General features: G+C 41.2%; 1 protein-coding gene across 1 annotated transcript in view; it reads left to right on the top strand.

Annotated features, from left to right (window-relative positions):
- Positions 1 to 21,262, top strand: part of B3GNT2 (UDP-GlcNAc:betaGal beta-1,3-N-acetylglucosaminyltransferase 2) — a 216,109-nt gene extending 194,847 nt beyond the window's left edge. Inside the window, exon 2 of the transcript XR_010405670.1 lies at positions 21,037 to 21,262. The gene's annotated coding sequence lies outside the window, so the exon portion shown is untranslated. The remainder of the gene's footprint in view (positions 1 to 21,036) is intronic.
- Positions 21,263 to 24,524: the final 3,262 nt, after the last annotated feature.

Genomic DNA, 24,524 nt, shown 5'->3' with positions numbered 1-24,524 from the left:
TTTTGTAAGATTTGCAGAAAACTTTTTAACTGCAGTCAGTTAGGGCGTGGTGCCCCTTACTACTTTAGCTTCCCCTCCCTCATACTTCCTCTTGAGTCTGGTGGTGTGGGAATGGCTGGGGTATTTTGAGGAGTTGGCTAAGGGAAAGTTGACTTGGAGGTACCATTAGTGGAATTTAGGGACATACATTCACCTGATTTACAGTCGTTTCTGTGTAAAGTCATGTTGTTGCTAGCAAAGTTTCACAGGCTGGTACTTGGCAGAGTTAGGATTCATTCCAAGTTTCATCTCATGGACTTAACACCAGACTACGTTGGCTTTCTTATTCTCAGTGATTCATCAGAGGCTTTGATTCTTACACTTAAAGACATGAGAGTCTGTCCTCAGATATTTGCTTTGTTTGACACTATTTTCCACTTTCCGGCCTGGTCTAACGCCCTAGTCTTTATTACCCATCACCACTATCCATGTACCCTTTGCTTCATCCATGGAATTCTTGTCTTTTCTGGGCCTGCTTGTGCTCAGACTGCTCTCCAGCCTGAAATGGCATCTCCCAAGCACATCTATATACATTCTTACTAAGTTTTTGCTGTCCTGATATAAAACATTGGCATAACATAAAAGGATATATAGCTCATAATAAGCCACTATGAAAATATTGGTGGCAAACTGGATAGTGAGTGTAGTCAATTTGAAGAATAAGATGAGTCACTGAACAAGAAAACTTGAAAGTCCCTGAAATTATATATAGCTCCTATACGAAATGAACTTGACAGTGTTCCCCAAATTTGGGAAAAATCCAACAATATACATATTACAACTAATAAATTGTGAAGCTGAGCTGGAAAAGTTGAAAGAGACTTTTCTCAACTGTCAATGAAAAGCAAGTTTTGTTCAAACATGGTAGAGGAAAGACTAAATTATCCTTCTGTTTTTTCTATAAAAAATTATTTCACAAATTTATTGTTACATGAAGGAGCAACCAGAGAGTGTGTGGGCCAGAAAATGTAGGGAAAAAGTATTAAAGAGATATATCTGTTTAAGAAAATATGTAATTTTTCTGGGTTTCATGATCCTTGTATTTCTAAAGTTTATATAGTTTTTAATTTGTTGTGATTTACTTCCTTATTTTAAGAAAAAAATTTGTGTGTATTTGGAGTTTTGTATTCTTTCTCTTAGAGGCCCACAAAATTGCATAAGCTTCAGGATCTATTGAGCCTGGATCTACTCCACTTCCCATCAAGTAGGAAAAAAATTCCTTGATGCAGAGATCAGAATTCCTTCTTCCTACTTTTCTACCTCTGAGTCCAGCTATATCTTAGATATCCTTAGTAGGGCTCAATGATTTTTTCTAGGTTTCATTCAACTGAAAATGTTGTGGTTTTGAGGAGAGAAGGCAAAAGGGACACATGATCAAAAAAGTCTTTTGTCTGAAGGGTGGTTGGATGGAGGGGAAAGTAGGGAAGTTCTTTGTGAATTGAGAACCTTGGGTGGAAGTCATATTCAGAGACACTTCAATTAATTGAGAGAAACACTAATAGCTGACCCTATATTGAGGACCCTGCCTGGGCAGGCAGGTGGATTTCATCTGAAGTCTTCTCTTTCAACACCTGTGGTGATGGCAACAGTTCAGGCCCGACTGGAGGATCTGGTACCTGGAGATTGGACTTGCCAGTGGGGCAGGGTGGAGACTGGGTGGCAGACCCTAGCGTAAGTCTGGTCCAACACGCAGACTGCTGGCCCTTGATTAGTGTCAGGGAGACCTTGTAAGGAGTAGCAGAGGGGAATCTGGTGTGGGAAATGTGGAGAAGGCTACTGGTCTAACTTGGTCACTATGACAGATTTGAGGCTCCAGGTAAAACAGAAGGCTGGCCTGGAGGAGGGTATTGTGCTGAAAGGAGCAAAGTCAAATGTCAGACTCTGGGGCAACCAGATGGGGAATCCTGTGGTTCAAGAGCAGCTTGCAGGCCTGATGTGTGGTCTTGTTGACAATACAAGTTCCTGCTGACACTTAGGAGGCTTTCCAGCTATTGGCCTCCTGACAGCTATGACCGGGTAACCATGGCCACATAGTGCATAAAATCTCATTTAAAGAGTTCAGCATTCTGAAATTTCAGTTATTTACTGGTTGCTCTATGTGGCAGTTCTTTCTTCCTTAACATAAGGACAGCTGCTTGAGGCCATCAGGAACAGTAGGTTTAAGGGGCGTCTGGGTGGCTCAGTCAGTTAATCGTCTGCCTTCGGCGCCTTTGGCTCAGGTCATGATCCCAGGGTCCTGGGATTGAGCCCCGCATTGGGCTTCCTGCTCAGTGGGGAGCCTGCTTCTCCCTCTCCTGCTCCCCGTGCTTGTGTTCTCTGCCAAATAAATAAATAAAATGTTAAAAAAAGAAACAATATGTTTAAGAGGAAGGCGGTATCCTTAATCTGATCTTTGTCATTATGCTGGCTCTCATGCTTTTTATGCTGGCTGAGAAATACTAATAGGAAGCTCTTGAGAAAGACTGGGGGCCCCAGGCATTTTCTGACTCTCAGTCCCAATGCAGATTGCCGATCACAGGCTGAGAAAGCCTCTTACAGCAGGGCTCCCTGCTGTGCTTGGAGGCTGCTTAGGATTCTCTCTCTCTCCCTCTCCCTCTGCCCCCCCATCCCACCACATGCATGCTCTCTGTTTCTCTTAAAAAAAAAAAAAAAAGATTAGTTATCAAAATAAGACCAAACGATATGCTGCCTACATGAAACACACTTAAATATAAAGTTACTTAGCAGGGCACCTGGGTGGCTCAGTTGGTTAAGCATCTGCCTTCAGCTCAGGTCATGGTCTCAGGGTCCTGGGATCCAGCCCGCCTTGGACTCCCTGCTCAGCAGGGAGTCTGCTTCTCCCTCTGCCTCTGCCCCTCCCCCTGCTTGTGCTCTCTGTTTCTCAAATAAATAAATAAAATCTTAAAAAAAAAAACTCAAGGCTTTAAAAAAAAGAAAATAAAATTACTTAGGGTAAAAGTAAAAGAATGGAAAAATATATACATGCATATTCTAGTCAGAAGAAAGCTGGGGTGGCTATATTAATATCAGACAAAGTTGATTTCATAGAGATAAAGTCATTTTATAGTGACAAAGTGGTCAATTCATCAAGAAGATATAAAAATCATAAATGTTTATGTGCCTAACAGATCTTCATTTTTTTTTTTGAAGATTTTATTTATTTATTTGACAGAGAGAGACACAGTGAGAGAGGGAACACAAGCAGGGGGAGAAGCAGGCTTCCCGCGGAGCAGGGAGCCCGATGCGGGGCTCAATCCCAGAACCCTGGGATCATGACCTGAGCCAAAGGCAGATGCTTAACGACTGAGCCACCCAGGCACCCTGTGCCTAACAGATCTTCAAAATACATAAAGCAAAGACTAAAGCAAGGAGGAATAAACAAATTCACAAGTATGGTTGAAGATCTCATTACCCATCCTTCCACAATTGATAGGACAGGAAGATAGAACATCCTAAAGGATTTAGAAGATTTGAATAACATTATCAATGAACTTGACTTAAAACATTCCACCCAACAAGAGCAAAACACACATTTTCTTTTTTTTTTTTATTCAAGTATAATTAACATACAGTGTTATATTAGTTTTAGGTGTACAATATAATGATTCAACACCTCTATACATTACTCCATGCTCATCACAAGTGTATTTTTAATTCCTTTCACCTATTTGACTCATCCCTCCACCTATCTCCCCTCTGGTAACCACTAGTTTGTTCTCTATATTTAAGAGTTTGTTTTTTTGTTTGTTTCTTTTTATCATTGTTTGTTTTGTTTCTTAAATTCCACATATGAGTGAAATCATATGCTGTTTGTCTTTCTCTGATTGACTTATTTCACAGCATTATACGCTCTAGATCCATCCCTATTGTTGCAAATGGCAAGATTTCATTCTTTTTTTACAGCTGAGTAATATTCCTTTGTATGTATATACCACTTCTTTATCGATTCATCTATAGATGGACCTTGGGCTGCTTCCATATCTTGACTATTATAAATAAGGCTTCAGTAAACATAGGAGTGCATATGTCTTTTTGAATTAGTGTTTTTGTTTTCTTTGGGTAAATACCCAGTAGTGGAATTACTGGATCATATGGTAATTCTATTTTTAATTTTTTGAGGAGCCTCCATGCTGTTTTCCACAGTGGCTACACCAGCTTGCATTCCCACCAATAGTGCACGACGGTTCCTTCTTCTTCATATCCTGGCCAACACTTATTTCTTGTCTTTTTGATTCTAGCCATTCTGACAAGTGTGAGGTGATATCTCATTGTGGTTTTGATTTATATTTCCCTGATGATTAGTGATGTTGAGCATCTTTTCTTGTGTCTATTGGCCATCTGTATGTCTTCTTTGGAGAAATGTCTGTTCATGTCTTCTGCTCATTTTTTAATTGGATTATTTGTCTTGTGTTCAGTTGTATAAGTTATTTATATATTTTGGATATTAACTTCTTATCAGATATATCATTGGCAAATATTTTCTCCCATTCAGTGGGTTGCCTTTTTGTTTTGTTGATGATTTCCTTCTCTGTGTGAAAGCTTTCTATTTTGGTATAGACACAATGGTTTAATTTTGCTTTTGTTTCCCTTACCAAAGGAGACATATCTAGAAAAATGTTTCTATGGCAGGTATCCAAGAGATTACTGCCTATGTTTTCTTCTAGGAATTTTATGGTTTCAGATCTCACATTTAGGTCTTTAATCCATTTTGAGTTTATTTTTGTATACGGTGTAAGAAAACAAAACATACATTTTCAAGTGCACATGGAAAATTTACCAAGGGAGGCCATATTTGGGGCCATAAAACAAGTCTTAATAAGTTCTATAAGATTAAAGTCATACTAAGTATCTTCTCTGGTTATAATGGAATTAAATTGGAAATCAATTACAGACCTCTGGAAAAATTCTCAAATACTTATAAACTAAATAACATACTTCTAAATAAGCCATAGGTAATAGGAGAAATTAAAAGGGACATTAGAAAGTCTTCTTTGAACTGAGTGAAAATGAAAACATGACAGAATTTGTGGGATGTTGCAAAAGGAGCAGTAGGGGGAAATTTGTAGCATTAAATGCCCATAGTAGAATGAAAGAGAGGTCTCAAATCGATGACCTCGGTATCCACCTTAAGAAACTAGAAAAATGAGACAAATTAAACTAAAGGAAGCAAAAGAAAGGAAATAATGAAGATCAAGGCATAAATAAATGAAATGGAAAACAATAGAGAAAATCATTGAAATCAAAAGCTGGTTATTAGAGATCAATAATATTGATAAACCTCCTGCCAGACCATAAAGGAAATAAGATACCAATTACCAATCAGGCATGAAAGAGGTGAAATCACTACCGATTCTGCAGATATTAGCAAGAACATAAGGAAGAATGAACAACTTTATGTCAACAAGTTTGACAACTCAGATGAAAAGGAAAAAATTCTTAAAAGACACAAACTACCAAAGAAGAAATGGATTATCTAATAGCACTATATCTATTAAATAAATTGAATTTGTAGTTTAAAACCTTCCCACAAAGAAAGATCCAGACCCAGATGGCTTTACTGGTGAATTTTACTAAACATTTAAGGCAGAAATACAACTCCACACAAATTCTTTGAGAAAATTGAAGAGGACGGCACATTTCCCAACTTATTTTATGAGATCAACATTATTCTAAGATCAAAACTGGGCAAAGACATTATAAGAAAACTACAGACCAGTATTCACCATGATGATAGGTGCAAACATTCTAAATAAAATTTTAACAAATTGATCCAACAGTACCTAAAAATGGTAAGTATAACCAAATAGGGTTTATTCCAGGATTGCAAAATTGGTTAACATTAATAAATGAATCAATGTTAAGTCACCATATTAACAAATTAAAACAGAAGAACAGTATGATTATCTTAATAGATAATCTCTCAAGACAAAAACATTTAATTAACAAAGAAAGATGGCAAAAGGGAGACAAGACCTTGAGGTCTTGGGTCCTGTGCTATTACTACACCTGCCTGACCAAAATCAGCCCCAGGGCCACCCAAGCCCCTGCACGGGGTGGATCCTCAAAGTGCATTGCCTGTCTTTGGGGACTTGGAAGGGGGCTTATGGTTGGTTTGAGATAAGTGGAGATTGGTGGACTGTTCCCCGAACTTTATTGCCAAGAAGTTTAAGGTATTTAGGAACTCTAGGAATAAGAAGACTGGAATTCCAGGAATCAAGATACTTTTGGATAATGTGTTCATCCCACTGAAGAGATCCACTCTAATGTGGCCACATTCTGACCCACTGATAACATATCAAGGCCAGCAGATGACAGAATTGCTATTTACCTAGCACTGATTCATTTTTAGTGACATTGTATAAATAGCTACCCTCCACTCCTGGCCAAAGAAGACAGTCTTTGCCTGTTTAAAATGTGAAAGGGGGGCACCTGGGTGGCTCAGTCGGTTAAGCAGCTGCCTTCGGCTCAGGTCATGATCCTGGGGTCCTGGGATCGAGCCCCATGTCCGGCTTCCTGCTCAGCGGAGAGCCTGCTTCTCCCTCTCCCTCTGCCTACTTGTGCTATCTCTCTGTCAAATAAATAAATAAAATCTTTTTTAAAAAAATAAATAAAATGTGAAAGGATTTGGTGCGAACATGTGCCCTTTTGTTCTCTCTCAAAGCTGCCAGTGATGGCGGGGGGGGCCTCTTATGTGTCTCTTACCTCTGTGTCCATTACTTCCTATGCCCACACTGCTTTTTCTTTTTTCCTTTTTTTTTTTTTTTTTTTAAGATTTTATTTATTTATTTGAGAGGGAGGGAGAGAGAGAAAGAGCACAAGAGAAGGGTGAGGGACAGAGGGAGAAGCAGACTCCCTGCTGAGCAGGGAGCCCTGCACAGGGCTCAATCCTGGGACTCCGGGATCAGGACCCGAGCCAAAGTCAGACACAACCAACTGAGCCACCCAGGCGCCCTGCCCACACTGCTTTTTCAGAGAAGTTTTATGTGTGCATATTGGTGTAAGAGCATTTTGTGCATGGTATCAAACTACATCACAGTGAGGTCATGTTTTACTTTCACACCCAGATAAGATGATTTTAAGCTACCCTGCCAATGTGCCCCAGGTATTTCTGGGAATGCCCAGGGTTTGGTCCCAGATTGTTTGCAGCCAGTCTGTTCATATTCTTCCACTCAGTTTGAAGGAGCTTCTGTGGATGGTGTCCTCATGATAACATGATAAATACATACATACTATTTCTTGGGGTGCCCCTTCCACCCCTCTCCACCAGAATGAGGAACAGTTTTCAGGTGAGGAGAATTTTTAAACCATGGTTAAGCAACACACACACACATATCCCAAAACAAACAAACAAAAAAAAGGGAACAAACTCTGAAGAGATAGGACTATGCAAAAGCGTAGATACCCTCTTACATTATAATAAGCAATTTAGCTCAAACATTTCCTGCTTAAAATTTACACAACATTAATGAACTAGGAAGGTGGTTTTCCAAGAACTAAGGGAGATTCCAAGTCTTCACTTACTGCAAAACAGAAAAGTATTCTCAGCTTTGAAATGACGGTTAAAAATTTTTTTTTTGGTTTTCTGCCTTTTCCAAAGCTATGGGCAGCCTCTTCCAGCAGTCTCTGAAAGAAGGCAGTTCCTCCCAAGCACTTAGTCTGGGCCTGGGAACTCAGCCTGAGGCATCAGCAGAAACTTTGATACCCCTCAGCACCTCCACTGGAGATTCCTACTGCCATCTCCTAGGGCTGCAGGATCTCCATTATTCCAGAATGATCCACTAAAGGAAGTACCTTTGTGAGATCTGGATGCTTATGCTCAACTCTAGTTGGTAGGGCCAATGTAGAACTCATCCACCTGCTGGGTGTGGCCTGTGATAGGAACTGAAAGCTGCAAAGATGCAGAAGGTAGAACAGGATGTCACTCCACAAGGTCTTTACTCATTGCAAAGAGAGATGTCTGCTGATCAGCACTTTAACCATGAAGTTCAACCTAGTCACTAAGAGTGGGACACCTGATATGTGCATTCTGATGAGATACTCTATGACATATAAAGCATCACCTGTGAAACAATTTTACCAAAAAGTTTTAACCTGAATCACCCAACCTCAGTATTTAATAAGAAACACAGGTGGTAGAAGGACACATTACACTGCATTACACATGCACACACACACACACACAAACACAATCAGATAGTGGAATATTCTGTAAGACATATATATGGCCTGTACTTTTTAAAAAATAATAAATAATTAAAATAACTGAGGGATTGTTCTATATTGAAAGAAGCTGAAGAGAGGGCGCCTGGGTGGCTCAGTTGGTTAAGCGACTGCCTTTGGCTCAGGTCATGATCCTGGAGTCCTGGGATCGAGTCCCGCATCGGGCTCCCTGCTCAGCAAGGAGCCTGCTTCTCCCTCTGACCCTCCTCCTTCTCATGTACTCTCTCTCATTCTCGCTCTCTCAAATAAAAATAAAATAAAATAAAATAAAATAAAAAACAACTAATTCTTATAAAAAAAAAGAAAGAAGCTGAAGAGAAATAATGAAATATAATGTATAAACCTTGATTAGATCTTAGTTGAATAAAACAAAACAAAATCTAGTTGTAAAAGACATTTTTGGGGGTTGTTGGGGAAATTTGCATTTGAGTTGGATAATGTTAGGAAATTATTTTTATTATTGATAATATTATTATGGTTATGTAGGTGTATGTCCTTATTTTTAGGAGATGCATGCTGAAATAATCAGTGGTGGTGTCTGGATGTACAATTTATTTTCAAATTGTTCAGAAAAAAAAGGCAAAAAATGTTAACAACTAATGAATATAGATGAAATTCATTCTATCTATTTCAACTTTTTGATTCAACTTTTTGACAATTTCCATAATAACATTTGAAGAAAAAGGGACTATAACATTATCCCCTCAAAGTTTTCTTTCATTCCTTATGTACTAAGTTTTTTGGTTTTTAATATATCATTTGTTGTTACTGTTACTGCTATCACGAATAGCTACTGGAGGGGAAGCAGCAGGAGCTAGTGTTCTATGGAAAAGTGCAGTTACATTCTCAGGTCCATCCGGTTTAACCGTTAGGTGGTGTAGGGCAGGGAAGAAAACCTTTTCCTTCTACTCTTCTAGGTTCTTGGCTGGGGCCTCTGTTATGAAAGACTGATGCACAAAAGAAAAACAAACCCAGGTTTATTAACATGTGTATCTCATATATATGGGAGAAACTCAGGGAAGAATAACTCAAAGAGGTGGTGAGAACTTGAGCTGAAATACCATCTTTAGCTAAAACAAAGGAAGTGTGGGGAGGCAATTTATGGTAAAGTGACCAGGAAGAGTACAGTCACAAGTGTAAGGTTTATTAATATAGATTTAAGGCAGTGCCTTCTCTATTGGTAAGTCTCTTGTGATCTAAAGTCTTCCTTCTCTTTCTGGTACACCCTTACAAATGGAGATTTCCTTTATAAATGTAAATTTCCCCTATAAAATGGTAACTTCTACCCTGCTTTCAGAGCTTCTTCTGTATCTGCTATTTATCAAAAAACACAAGCTCAAGGAGGTATTTGGGGTGGCATATTCTGGTCTCTTACAGTGGTCCTTGTTCTGGGCCTCAGTCAGCTCCCCTTTACATAGCAGTCACTGTGCTCAACCTTTATACAAGCATGAATTCATTAAAAACAAGCCAACAAATAAGCAAATGATGCCTGTCTTCAGAGAGCTGATAATCTACTTAAGAGGTCTTTTATCAACAACCTGCAAACCAAGGAGGAAGAAAATCAGAATCATGATAGGAGAATCCAGAAATAGCCATTAATCCTGTTGGAGGATTTGGGAGGGACTTACAGAAAAGGAAGCTTTTGATTCCCCCTTGAAGGATTTTCATTAGTGGGGGTGGGGGGAGCATTCTTGGATGAAGGGCCAGTATGTTAAAAGTGCCAGTTAGTGTTGGAAAACCATATTGTCAGGTACCTGTTGTGGAATCAGAGAGTCTGGGATTTTTGTAATTATTAGTGAAACTGGACACTTTTTCCCAATTTCATGGTCTGCTCACCCATTTACATTTTATATATTTGGTCTAGGTCCTAGAACTTGTCCTTAGAGCTTGGTCCTAGAGCTTGATGTTTCTCTATTTCTGTGAATCACTGAAAGGCTTCCCTTTTGTTGTCGCCAAAAGAAAATGTTTGCTTAATAGAAGTGCAGAGTTTGCTTTGGTTTTAGACCCTCCTGATGAATATTCAGGTATTTGACCTCCTATCCTCATTTGATTAAAGATAATTTGAAAAGAGAAAGGAATTCTTGAGCCATAAAGCCCAAGTCGTGGTTTCTCACAATTTGTTCCAGATAGGATAGGTAGCTCTGAATCACAATGATGTGTAAATGATGTTATATAAAGCTGTTATTTTATTATTATTTTTTAAATATTTTATTTATTTATTTAGCAGAGAGAGACACAGTGAGAGAGGGAACACAAGCAGGGGGAGTGGGAGAGAAGCAGGCTTCCACTGAGCAGGGAGCCTGATGCGGGGCTCAATCCCAGGACCCCAGGATCATGACCCGAGCTGAAGGCAGAGGCTTAACAACTGAGCCACCCAGGCACCCCATAAAGCTGTTATTTTAAAGATTTTATTTATTTCCTTATTAGAGAGAGAGAGCAGGGGGGGAAGCAGAGGAGAGGGACAAGCAGACTCTGTTGAGCATGAGCCCCACAGAGGGCTTGAATCCCATGACCCTGACACCATGACCTGAACCGAAATCAAGAGTCAGATGCTCAAAAGACTGAGCTACCCATGCACCCCTAAAGCTGTTATTTTTTAATTCAAACGTTATTTTTGTTACTAAATACAGGTTTAATAAAATACTGGCTGACTACTGACTGTGTGTCTTAATTAAAAAGTAGAGAACACAGGTTTGGGAATCAAGCTGACTTGGGTTGGAATCTTGGCTCTCCATTTATTAGCTATGAGCCTGGGGGTAAGTAACTTAGTTTCTCTGAGGTTCAATTTTATCTATAAAATGCATGTAACTAAAATATAGTCAAGGGATGCCTGGTGGCTCAGTCGGTTAAGCATCTGCCTCAGGTCATGATCCCGGGGTCCTGGGATCGAGTCCTGCATGCAGCTCCCTGTTCCCGTGGGAAGCCTGCTTCTCCTTCTCCCACTCCCCCTGCTTGTGTTCCCTCTCTCGCTGTGTCTCTCTCTGTCAAATAAATAAATAAATAAAATCTTTAAAAAATTAAAAAAAATAAAATACAGTCAAGCCTTCCTGGGCACTTCAGATCCGATCTCACCAAATAATGTTGCATTAAAAAAAGAAGAAAACCCATAAATCTGACTGAGAGGATTACGGAATAACCTATTGTGTTTCTTTGAAATCAGGACATGTTTTCAAATGGTGTGGACTTGTCATTTCTCCCTCCCTCCCTCCCTCACTCTCTCCCTCCCTCCCTACCTTTTTGCTGGCACATAAAATAATGATGTACCCTGCCATTGATTGTATCTTATAGGCAGTGGTGTCTTAGATTAGATGATATTTGGCAGAGTCTATATTGAGGCTTCCTTGGAGCCATGAAGGAGTAAGTTATACTTTGTGTACCTGAACTTTGAAAAATCCTCTCCAAATCTCCCACTCTTTCCCCAAATTCTTCTCCTCTCTGTAGTGACCATGGCATGTAGCTCTTTTTCTCTCTAGCCTTCTCTTGTAGCCTGCTGGCCCTTGCCAGGCTCCTCCTATCTCTCCTACCCACCCTCACTTTCTCTTCACTCTTCCTTTTCAGCCCTTAGCCTGCCCCACTCCCTCTAGCTCCTCAGAGTCTCCATCTCTTTATTTCACATTAGCCCCCTCTCTCCTGGCTTCTCCATTACGTGTCCCCAACAGTACCCACCAAGGAAAATAAAGAATCCTCCAAGGAAACTACCTTCCTAGGAGGTGAAGAGCAGGGAGGCAATTATAAATACTTAACATTTAACTTTTTGTGTGTGGTTTCATAGACAATAACAATATCTACCTCGTGGGGCTTTTGTGAGGCTTAAAAGAGGTAGGGAGTGTAAATACTTGGCATATTGCTGGCACATGCTAAGAATTCAACCAATGTTAGCTATCATTATTTACTATTGTTCTAGAAATAAATGTACAATTAACATTGTAACAACACAGGAAAGAAAAAAAAGACCAAAGGAGAAAGAATCACCCACTGTCTTAACACTGCGTATTTTCCTAGTAGCAATTATAAATATGCCATGGTGAAATTTGATTTTTGTGCTTTTCCAGTGACAGAGCATTCTTATGTATGAATCACTCCATAAATGGAGATATAAGGATGAAAAGAAAGTCATTGTGCATTTTTATTGCATTTTAACATGCAGCATTCTGTGCTATTTTTAGATCACCACAGAGAGGAACTTACTGTCATCTGCCTGTATTTAGCATGAATTTCTTTTTCTCCAGTAGAAGGACATTTGGTAGAAACTTGTTGACATTCAGAGGAATGCTACTACCTACTATTCTAATGGAGTATTTGAAGAGGATTGTAAAAAAAAAAAAAACCTTAAAAATGAGGGTAATAATTTTAAATACGCTTTCCTATTTATAGTCATGGAAGATAAGAGGAAAACTTTGCAGAGCTTAAGATGCAACCTGTGGCCTTGGTTGTCACTTCGCATCACAGGATTGGGAATTGGAGAGACTGCCCCAAAGGCTGAGACCCTACTATAGACTAAATGTTGTCTTCCCCCCACACCCACCCAAATTCATAGGTTAAAGCCGTAACCGGCAATGGGATGGTATTTGGAGGTGGGGTCTTCAGGAGGTGTTCAGGATTAGATGAAGTCATGAGGGTGGGGCCCTCGTGAGGGGATGAGTGCCCTCAAAGAAGAGACACCGGAGAGCTCTCTCTGTCACTGTGTGCACAAAAGGAAGACAGCTCGCAGTGAGAAGGCAGCCTCCTACAAGGCCAGAGAAGGAGCCTCAGAATGAAACCTACCTTGCTGGCACCTCGATCTTGGTCTTCCCAGACTCTAGAGCTGGGAAATAAGTTTCTGTGGTTTAGACCACCCAGTCACTGGTGTTCTGTTATGGCGGCCCAAAGAGACTAATACAGTCTGGTATCCTCCCATATTGAAGGTCAACAGGAAGCTTTCTGTAGGCCAATCTTTCCACACAAAGGGAAGTTTCCTAAAAGCAGTATGAAAGTTGAGACAATGTGAGAAGTAGGAACACATATATAATATTGCAAAACCAAACCTAAGTCTTGGTGAAACTCAAAACTAGGAAGTTTTATTTTTGGAAATTGCAACATGCAACTTAACTGCGGGGACTGCTTGGCTGGCTAACGTATGGAGATGATGAATCGATACCCAGCACAGGAGTGTTTTGCTGTCTTTGACAGGTTTCATGCTGCTGTTTCAGGAGTGAACAGCCTAATAGCTGCTGAGAGCATCGCCTGAGGCCCCCATCATTTTGCGGTACAGCAAAGAGCCCTTGGACTATGTGCCTGGGGGAGGACACAAACAATCTGTGCCCGAAAGATTTGCTCTGCCTTTTGGAAAACTGTATTCTTCCCTAAAGGGCAATTCTGAATCCAGCTCTTTTTTCGGGCTCTGAGAGAGAGAGAATATAAATACGGCAAATTTAGGAACAATTTCCCTGAGAGCCATGTGACAGAAAAAAATTCCCTTTTCCCTCCCTCCATTTTGCTATATATTTGTATTATTCTCTCCCATGTGTGGTGGAAGAAGAAAATTTTACTTTTTAAAACAAGAACCAGCTGCTGCCACCTTCCCATTGTAGAGAAATGTCTTATTTTGTCCCAGGCGACCACCTTGCTGGCCTCCATGCTAAAGGTGAACGCTAGGTCAGATCCAGGTTGAAAGCTCGGGGTACACTTTCCCCAGAAAGAGCCCTGAGGGGTCGGGAAGAGAAGGGAGGGATAGGGAGAGGTTTAGAGAAAGGAACTGGGAGGGACTTACCATCCAGATAGCACAGCGTGAGGCCAGAGAACCGAGAGCCAGGGAAACACTCAGAAGGCAGGAAGGCCTGTGGGCTCTACTAGTAAATGTGAAAATGGCGGCCGCACAGTGTTGTAATGTAATCACCTCCAAACCTGTATGAGGGTCTGCTGCACACCACTGCTTAGGCAGGTGATGGGAAAGCAAGAAGGCACTGGGTTCCTGGGCTGGGACCAAAGAAGGAAACAGCCACCATGCATGACACAGGCGTTCAATGGGAACAGGAAGTTGGAGTGAAGTGGCCATGAGAAGGAAAACCCCGCGAAGGCACAGCTTGAGCCATGTGAATGGAAAGGTTAAAGGACAGGGTGACTCCTTGAGGCTGAGGACTTCCCAGCCCACCCCTGAGACATGCATAGTAAGGGTGCAGTAGATTGTTGGGTGCTGGAAGAGTCGGAGTCGTCCGACCAGGGTGGGAGAAGGGGTCCAGAGGAGGGAGGACACAGCCATGACCAGCCTCTTCAGTCCTGCTCCACATCTGGGGGAAAGTCAAGTCCCAAATTGCAAAACAGGGTCCAAACATGAGTGGTAGGTTTTGATGTTCTCAGAGCCTGGATTTGGAGGTGCCAGAGGGCCTGGAGTTGGCAGCTGGTCAGATGTCCCTGTCTCTGCGGGTGGTGTAGGGTTAGGAAGGAAATGCAGGAGGGTCACCACAGCCTTCTGCAGCAGCCACTTGTCATTTCTGGGGACAAGGTGTGAAGTAGGTAACACCTTAACTATGATAGGATCAGAAGCCAGACTGTTTTTCTGCTTCGTAAGTTCCTCCTGTTATTCCCTTACTTTCATATTTAGCAAAGTCATTGTGAAAGCCTGCGACAGCGGGCTAAGAATGTCAAAGTATCATTTTCCAAAAGGTAAAGACATAGTTCTCATACAAACATATAGTGAGCCCTTGAGCTAACATTTAGCTCGTTAATGAGGGAACCGGCATGATGACAAAGCTAGTTCCAAGGAGAATCAACAGAAGTATATCTGGTCAATGAAGAGAATGCCAGGATAAGATGGCTGAGTTAGACACGGAACAAGCGGATCCCCTCACAGGGCAATCAAACTGCGCATCTTTTCTACAAGACAGAAATCATTTGCATCTCTACCAGGGAAAAGGTCATTTGCAAAACATGCCTCTCTTTTACACATTCGATGTAACTTTACAGAGCTCAGCCTAATTAGGTCAAACGGTTACCTCCCTCAGAAAAATCAGATGACTTGTAGGCCGATTGTTACACAGACTCACAGTCATGTGGCTTTGAAAGAGTGCCCAGTAATCTTTTTGCTGAATTTCTGATTTTTGGATAATTTTTCTTAACAAAGGGAAGTGAGGGACTAGACTATTGTTCTCACTTCAGCCAGAGAACTAAAGTGTCAGAGTCTGGGAGCAAGCACAGTGGGGTTGGTCATACCTGGGGAAAGGAGCTCAGAGCTGGTGGCCACTCCAAGAAAACAAGGGAATGCCTGCTCAGTCCTCCCCTCCTGGGGATTCTTTTAGTCCTAGGACTGCACCTTTCTGTTGCTGATCTTATAAAGATATTGCTGGTCTCCTAAATCTACCAAGACCCTCACTGCCACTCGGGGACCCTTGATCTAGCACTACGCTCAAAAATGGAGAACCCTAGCACTGCCCTATCCACTAAGGGGTGGGAGAGTTAAATGCTAAAGCCTCTTTGAGGACAATTTAGCAATATCTACCAACATTTTTTTTATTGTGATAAAATATACATAACCTAAAATTTACCGATTTAACCATTTTCACGTGTACAGTTTAGTGGTATTAAGTTCATTCACACTGTTGCGCAACCATCACCACCGTCCATCTCCAGAACTCTTCATTTTCCCCAGCTGAAACTTTAACAGTAACTCTCCATTCCTCATCCCTGTAGACCCTGGCAACCCCCATTCTACTTTCTGTGTCTATAAATTTGACTACTCTAGGTACCTCATATAAGTGGAATTATACAATATTTGTCCTTTTGGGTCTGGCTTATTTCTCTGAGCATAATGTCTTCATGGTCTGTCCCTGTTGTAGCACGTGCTGGAATTTCATCTTTTTTAATGCTGAATAATATTCTGTTTTATGTGTGTGCCATATTTTGTTGACCCAATCATCCATTTATGTCTATCAACATTTTGAAAGAACAAACTCTTTTGACCCAGCAAGTCTATTGCAGAGACTTTGTCCTATGAATATACTTGCATATATACATGCAGCTGGATGTAAGAGTGTTAGTTGGAGGACCCTCTCGGTTGCTACCCAATAGACATTTCACCCTTTCTTATTGCCTATAGGACCTTGAGTTTGGTTCATGTATCAGGAAGCACCATGCTCAGGAAAAGCATGTCCTTCCCCAGCCCTGGGGGATCAGGTTTGACTGGAATAAGCCAATAATGATAGTTCTATCATTATCCCCCTTTGCCAGTGATTGGTTTATGGATGGCACATTCTAGTCAATGATATGTGATGGGAAGTCTACAGCATGGCTTCTGGGAAGAGTTTTCCTTCTGGAGAAAAGGAGATGTGTAAGGAGACATTTACTTCTTCTCTTTAAACAGAGTTGGATGATGGTAGAATGTCTGGAGCTGAGCAGTCATCTTACTTACAAACCCAGGGCAATAAATAAATAAATACAAACAAACCCCATCACTGAGGATGGCAAGAGAAAAGGGAAAGCATCTGTCCCTTAATGACATTGTTATGCCTCTGAATTAATCTACCCTGAGACCACCTAGCTCTAGATCTCTTGTTACATAAGATAATAAATCCTGTGGTTTAAACTACCTTTAGTTGGGTATTTTGTTACTTTCACCCTAAAACATTCCAGTTGAAATGGTGTTTATTGCATTTGTAATAGCACACACCCTGTTACTCAATAGAGGAGTCATTAAATAAATTATGGTGCATCCATACAATGGAATGCTACACAGTTGTAAAAAAGAAGGAAGTAAATTCATATGCAGATATGGAACAAGTTGTAGTCGTGAGTGGGAATAATGACGTGCATACATATATGCAAGTATATGTTAAAAAATGTCCATCTCCAGAACTCTTCTCACTTCAGCCAGAGACCTAAAGTGTCAGAGTCTGGGAGCAAGCACAATGGGGTTGGTCATACCCGGGGAAAGGAGCCCAGAGCTGGTGGCCACTCCAAGAAAACAAGGGAATGCCTGCTCAGTCCTCCCCTCCTGGGGATTCTTTTAGTCCTAGGACTGCACCTCTCTGTTGCTGTTAAAAAATATAGAGAGATCTATACATGCATATATATACATATGTGTGTTTGTGTAAGGAGAGAAAATTTATGCAAAATTATGTGACAGATTTTTTTAAAAGATTTTATTTATTTGAGAGAGAGAGAGAGCGTGAGTGAGAGAGGGAGAGAGAATCTGAAGCACATTCCATGCTGAGCACAGAGCCGGACGCAGGGCCCGATCCCACCAACATGAGATCACGACCTGAGCCAAAACCAAGAGTCTAACTCTTAACCAACTGAGCCACCCGGGCACCCCACAAATTGTTAATAATGTACCTCTGGGGGTGCTAGGATGGAAGGGAGACTCACTTATTATTATTCATTTTTTATCTTTGTAAAGTTTGCATTCTTCTACCAACACCATGCATTACTTTTTAAATAAAAATTTTTATTTTTTATTTATTTATTTAAAAAAATTTTTTTAATTAATTTATTGATTTTTATTTATTTTTATTTTTATTTTTAAATAAAAATTTTTAAAAACCAACAGTTTAAAACCACCACCACCACAACACAACATTAATAGCAGCTCAGTGTATAAACTGACAACTTCCAGACACCATCTTTTGAGTTGAACCAGCCACTGACCCACTTCAAGCTGATAGAAGGCACCTTCAAGAAGGTAGAGCCAGGACTTTCAAAGAGGCACATTGTAGGGAATCTGGTCCAAGACAATTCATCCCCAAACATAGGTTTAATTATGTCTCCCAGTTTGCCTTTTGTAACTATCCTGGGGCTGATATTCAGCTGGGCCACACTGGCAGGGCATATCAATTATTTATGGCTCATGTCCATTCTTACAGGGCCAGCGCCCTTTCGGGTTTCTTTGTGTCCATGATGGGCCAGTTGTTAAATATTTAAAATATCATCTCTGACTTGTCCCACTGAACATGGCTTTTCCTAGCTTTTCTAGTGGCTTCAACCATCTGAATACATCCTCCACCCCTGGTTTCTAACCTTATCTCTCGATAGTGAATATTATCTACAACATATTTGGTAGCAGATAATAGAATAGCAACTAAAATAGCTTCAACAACACAGACTCAATTATTTCATATAACAAATCTGGTAGTGGGCAGTTTCAGGGTGAATTTGTTGGCTCAGTGATGTCATTGAAGATCTGAAGTCTTCTCACCTTTTCCTTCTGCCATCTCAGCGTGTTGACCATGTCTCCTGTCGTGGTAAAGATGGCTGCTGTAGCACCAAGTATTGTCTTCATAGGACAGCGTCCTAACATGAAGGTTAAGGAGGAGGCCATAGGGAGGCTTTTCCTTTTTTGATTCTCTCTCTCACTTATTTTTTAAGTAGGCTCCATGTCCAGTGTGGAGCCCAACACAGGGCTTGTGCTCACAACCCTGAGATTGAGACCTGAACTGAGATCAACAGTCATACGCTTAATGGAGTGAGTCACTCAGGCGCCCCTCCTTTTTATTTTTAACCAAAAAGTAAAATCTTCCTTAATAGCCACTAGCAGGCTTCCACTTACATTTTATTGGCCAGACGGGGTCATGTGCCTCTACCCTTACACCAATTACTGAAAAGAGGATGAGCTTTGGACCAATTATAGTTAACCTTCTTCAGCTGGGCATACTGACCTTGAATCAAATCAGCTTTCTATTAACAAGAAAGAAGAGGAAATGGTAACTGAGTAACAACCAGCTATGACTGCCGCTCTAGCTCTTTAGTTGGTGTTCTTTTTTAATTTGGAATTCTGCCAACAGTCTGTTCCTCCTTTTTCTCATTTAAAAGGAATGTCTATGTGTTTCTTATTATAAAAGTAATGTATGCTGATTGCTCACTGGGGAGAATATAAAATACATGGAAGAAAAAAATCACTATGTGTGTTTATGTATGGATATATATAGATTACACAAAATTAGGACTCTATTGTATATAATTAAGTTTAGTTTCTATTTGCACTTAACATTTTATGATAAACTTGTTGTTTCTCTTTCCCTCTTGGTCCCAGCCCTTCTCCACACATGTCCAAAAGAAGGGTAAAGAAGCACATCCTGAGTGTCCACGAAGTGATTAATGAGCTAAAATTCACTTCTGATTTGGAAAGGTCCTGACTTCCCAGCTCCTAACTGGTCTCCACATGGGGCATACCATCTTATCACTCTCCATCCTAGAGTTCCCTCTCAGACTCCCAGGACATCAGGACTCCTAGGTTGAGAAAGAAAGAGACAGAGACAGAGAGAGAGAGAAAATATACTCTATTCTTAACCGTCTGACTAAGGCTTGACACTGGGGGTGACCTCACCCTCTTTGAGAATCCTGACCTCACCTTTGCAGGTCTCAGCAGGACACCTCTATCTTCATACAACCAGTGGGTGATAGCACCAACTGTTGTGCAAGGAATAAATACACTTAGTGTTGGTGACAAGGATAATCTCTATCTCCATAGAGCATTGCTTATACCTTTGTCCTGGGGGTCATTATGTTGACAATAGGGAGGCATATATGGGAGAACCTCTCCTGTTGAGCTGGATCTTTGGGACCTCCAGATGAAGAGCCATTTGTCCTGACGAAAGTTCGCTGATTGCTCACTATATCCACAGAACATTATTAACCTCAGGTGGTCTTACTTTAGAAAAAACAGTGTCTACAGTGGGGCTATGGAGTATCTGTTATCCTTATTTGTAGCTTACTTTGGTCATGGTATCAGCAGAGATGAATGCCTATTGTTGATAGGGCTTAGAGCTACTATTTGAGGACAGTTGGCCTCAAAGCCCAACGTGAACAAGAAAAAATATAAAGATGGCAAAGAGATAATTTTTCTCAATTCTATCCACCCAGGCCATAAAACTTGAATGCTATTTTTGAGGTGGTAGAGAGCCATGAAAGTCTCTACTGAACTTTGTGAGGAACCACATGGTCACAGGTGGCAGATTGTATTTTCCAAAGATGGCCCCAACAATATCTTCCATCCCACATACTCTTCTGCAATGTGACCTTGCTACTCCCTCATCAAGAGATGGGTCTAATGGGTCACCTCTCCTTGAATCTGACTCCCATGTAAGGTTGCCAGGTTTAGCAAATAAAAGTACAAGATGCCCAGTTAAATTTTGATTTCATATAAACAATGAATGATTTTTAAAAATATTTTATTTTATTTATTAGAGAGAACGAGAGAGAGAGAGAGAGAGCATGAGAGAGGGGAGGGTCAGAGGGAGAAGCAGACTCCCTGCAGAGCAGGGAGCCTGATATGGGACTCGATCCTGGGACTCCAGGATCATGACCTGAGCCGAAGGCAGTCGCTTAACCGACTGAGCCACCCAGGTGCCCCTGAATGATTTTTTTTTAATGTAAGTATGTCCCATGCAATGTTTGTATTTTTTCTAGTACCCCTCTTTGCATGTAACCAATAGAATGTGACGGAAGGGTTGCACGTGACTTCTAAGGCTAGGTTAGAGGAAGCCTTGAAGCGTCTGTCTTTGTCTCTTAGAACCCTTGCTCAGTTGATGCTGCCTCTCAGGACACAACCTCTTGGAAACCATGCTGTGAGAAGCCTGAACCTCATGTAAATTCTCCACTCAAAGATCCCAGCCTAGGTGCCAGGCATATGGGTGTCTTAAGCCTCCAGAGCAGGCTTACCAACAGAACTTTCTATGATGATGGAAATGTTCTATATCAGTATTGTCCAATACGGTAGCTACTAGCCACATGTGGGCTTAAAATGTGGGCAGTGCCACTGAGTAACTAAATTTAAATTAAAAAAAAAGATTTTATTTATTTATTTGTCAGAGAGAGAGCGTGCACAAGCAGGGGGAGCAGCGGCAGAGGGAGAAGCAGACTCCCCGCTGAACAAGGAGCCTGAGATGGGACTCGATCCCAGGACCCCGGGATTATGACCTGAGCTGAAGGCAGACGCTTAACCGACTGAGCCACCCAGGTAACCCGAAATTTTAAATTTTATTTAATTTTAATTAATTTTTTTAAAGATTTTATTTATTTATTTGACAGAGAGAGACACAGCGAGAGAGGGAACACAAGCAGGGGGAGTGGGAGAGGGAGAAGCAGGCTTCCCGCTGAGCAGGGAGCCCGATGCGGGGCTCCATCTCAGGACCCTGGGATCCTGACCTGAGCCCAAGGCAGATGCTTAATGGCTGAGCCACCCAGGCGCCCCTACTTTTAATTACTTTAAATGTACATTTAAATAGCCACATGTGGCTACAGTTTGGACACTGTAGTTGTAAATGATTTTGGTACCCAGCCCTTGGAGTCACCCCTACTTGTTTGAGTCTTTCTAGTTGAGGCCTCAGGTCTTTAGGTACAGAACAAAGACACCTCAACAGTGCTTTGTCCAAATCCCAACCCACAGAATCCAGAACATTAATAAAAAGGTTGTTTTCTGTTGCCAAGTTTGGGGTGGTTTATTATGCAGCAGTAGATTATCAGAACAAAGTGAAATGTACTAAGAAAGACTCTGTAGAGGAGGGTTCCAAATCCAAAGGCCCCAGGGCCAGGAAGGAAGTAAATGAAGAGAACAGCCCCAAGTGATTGTAGTCAAGACCCATGAAAAGGGCAAGGATCAGTAATCTAGATAAACAATTTTTTCTCCAGTTCCAGGTGTCCCAGAAAGGCCTCAGGCCTGGAGGGTGAAGATTTCCGCTACCCAGACTCTATTTACCAGGGGTGATGTCTCAAGTCACTTTTATCTCTGAGCCCCAATTTCTTAACCTATAAAGTAGGATTAAAATGACCTACGCACACAGGTTGGCTTAGCATGTTGTTGGAGGACCCAAGGAGCCTGTGGAACCGAGGGCACAATGTTTGCTCCCCACACTGGAATCCATCCCTCATACACCTGCTCAGTCCTCTGCTCTGTAACAGCTTTGCAAACCAACTACAGCGGCTCCTGTTTTCCTTACAGGAGCTCTGTGGTCTTAGGAACCAAATCTTGTTAAACACACATTGGTCTTGAATTGAGTTGCTCTGGAAAATTACCAGCTGCCCCAGAAAAATCAACATTTGGGGGCACAATTTAGATGAAACCTCACTGTTTAAGAAACCTCATGGTTTTTCTAGGTATGTTGTGGGGCTCCGTCCGTTTCTGTGGGGGCTTTTAGCTCTGAGTTGCACACTTTGCTGAAGCTGGTTTTCAATGATGATCATCCAAAGGGGCCCGGGGTGTAAGGCCCCACGAGCCCAGATGGACTCGCCTCGGGGCCTAGACATCTGAGGGCGGGTCTCAGTGTTCTCCCAGATGTAGGGGATGTCAAGGGAACTGTTGTTGGAAGTGAATTCTGGCCAACAAGGAGCAGTGAGCCCGTGTATGATATCTGGGGAAGAGCATGTGGCGTGCGTGTAGCCAGTGTGCCCTGGACTTCAGGAAGGGAGATTTCAAGAAAGTTCAGGGGAATGATGGGCATGATCCCATGGCCTGAGTGGAAAGAGAGGAGACTTTAGCATGAGACAGCATGGGCTTGAATCCAGGCTCTGCCACTTACAGGGTCAATGATCTCTGCGACTCCGTTATCTTACCTGTGAAAGGGGTACAATACCTACCTCCCAGGGTGTTGTGAAGAGTGAACTGTAGTACGACAAAACAGACATGTAGTCAATATGAAAAAGAATGTCAAAATATTCGAAAGATAAAATATAGCAAATACATATTCAGTGAGTAAATATCCACAAATTAACAGATATTTGATAAATAGCCCAAAGGAGAAGCTGGCTTAGGAGGGTTGGGGGGCTTCAGAAAATGGCACGTGACAACTTTGCAGCAAGTTCTCTGGGCACCGAGTGAAAGGGCAGGCGGTGAAAGTGTTACGCTTCAAGCAGGGATATGCTCCCACTTTTCTACCTGCACACAAGCAAAGAGGAAAATGAGTAAAAGAACCCATTTGGGAGCTTAGATTCCCTCACCTTTCCAGGTGGCAGGGAAGTTACACAAACTTGTGGGAGGCAATTTAACAGTTTGTCCATATCTTAAAAATGCAGCAGCCATCCTCTTGAAATTTATCTTAGGGCAATAATGAGATACTTAAATCAAGAGGTAAATTCGAGCATGCTGTTGGTAAAAACTGGCAACAGCCTAAATATTGAGTAATAAGAGATGGCTAAATAATTATTGCAACCCTATCATAGCACGTACGTAGCCATAAGAGTAGACATTGTAAGTCTATGTATATTGACATGGACAGATATTAAAAAACTGTTATGTGACAAATGCATGTTAACAAATAATATAAGTAGTATAGTCTCCCCCCTTGTAAAAATTTAGTTTTATTTAAATTCAGTTAATTAACATAGTATATTATTAGTTTCAGATGTAGAGTTTGGTGATTCATCAGTTGCATATAACACCCAGTGCTCATTACATCACATGCCCTCCTTAATGTCCATCACCCAGTTACCCTATCCTCCCACCTCAGTTTGTTTCCTAGAGTTCAGTGTCTCTTATGGTTTGTCCCCCTCTCTGATTTTATCTTATTTTATTTTTCCCTCCCTTCCCCTATGATCCTCTGTTTTGTTTCTTAAATTCTACATATGAGTGAAATCATATAATAATTGTCTTTCTCTGACTGACTCATTTTGTTTAACCTAATACCCTCTCATTCCATCCACCTCGTTGTAAATGGTGAGATTCCGTTCTTTTTGATGGCTGAGTAGTATTCCATTGTATATAAATACCACATCTTCTTTATGCATTCATCTGTCGATGGACATCTGGGCTCTTTCCATAGTTTGGAGTCACCCTTTTTAAAGTGCATAGTATTTATGTAACACAGACCTGGAAAGATATCTGTCTAAATATTCAGTGTTTATGATTGGTTGGTTGATAGGATGTGACTGAAATATAATTCACATACCATAAACTTCACCATTTTAAAGTGTACAGTTCAGGAGTTTTTAATATATTCAGAGTCGTGCACAATCTTTACCGTCTTACTTCCACAACATTTTCCTCACCTGAACATTTCATCACCCACATCCATTAGTGGGCACTCTTCTCCCCAGTCCTTGGCAACCGCTAATCTTTTCTGTCTCTGTCAATTTGTGTATTCTGGCCATTTCGTATAAATGGAACCCTACAGTATGTGGCCTTTAGTGTCTGGCCTCACTTAGCGTAATGTCTTCAAGAGTCACCCTTGTAGCACCTGTCAGTGCCTTACTGCTTTTCACTGCTGAATATTACATGGTAATATGACATATGCCACACCTTATTTATCTGTTTATCAGTTCCTGGACATGGGGTTGATTCCCCTTTGTGGCTATTATGAAGAATG

This window comes from Mirounga angustirostris, unplaced genomic scaffold (assembly GCF_029215605.1).
Source record: "Mirounga angustirostris isolate CCGP_5_RB_7025 unplaced genomic scaffold, mMirAng1.0.hap1 SCAF_10, whole genome shotgun sequence".
In the NCBI taxonomy this organism is placed as follows: domain Eukaryota; kingdom Metazoa; phylum Chordata; class Mammalia; order Carnivora; family Phocidae; genus Mirounga; species Mirounga angustirostris.
The sequence above is the reverse complement of the archived record's forward strand: the minus strand, read 5'-3'. Positions and strand labels throughout refer to the sequence as shown.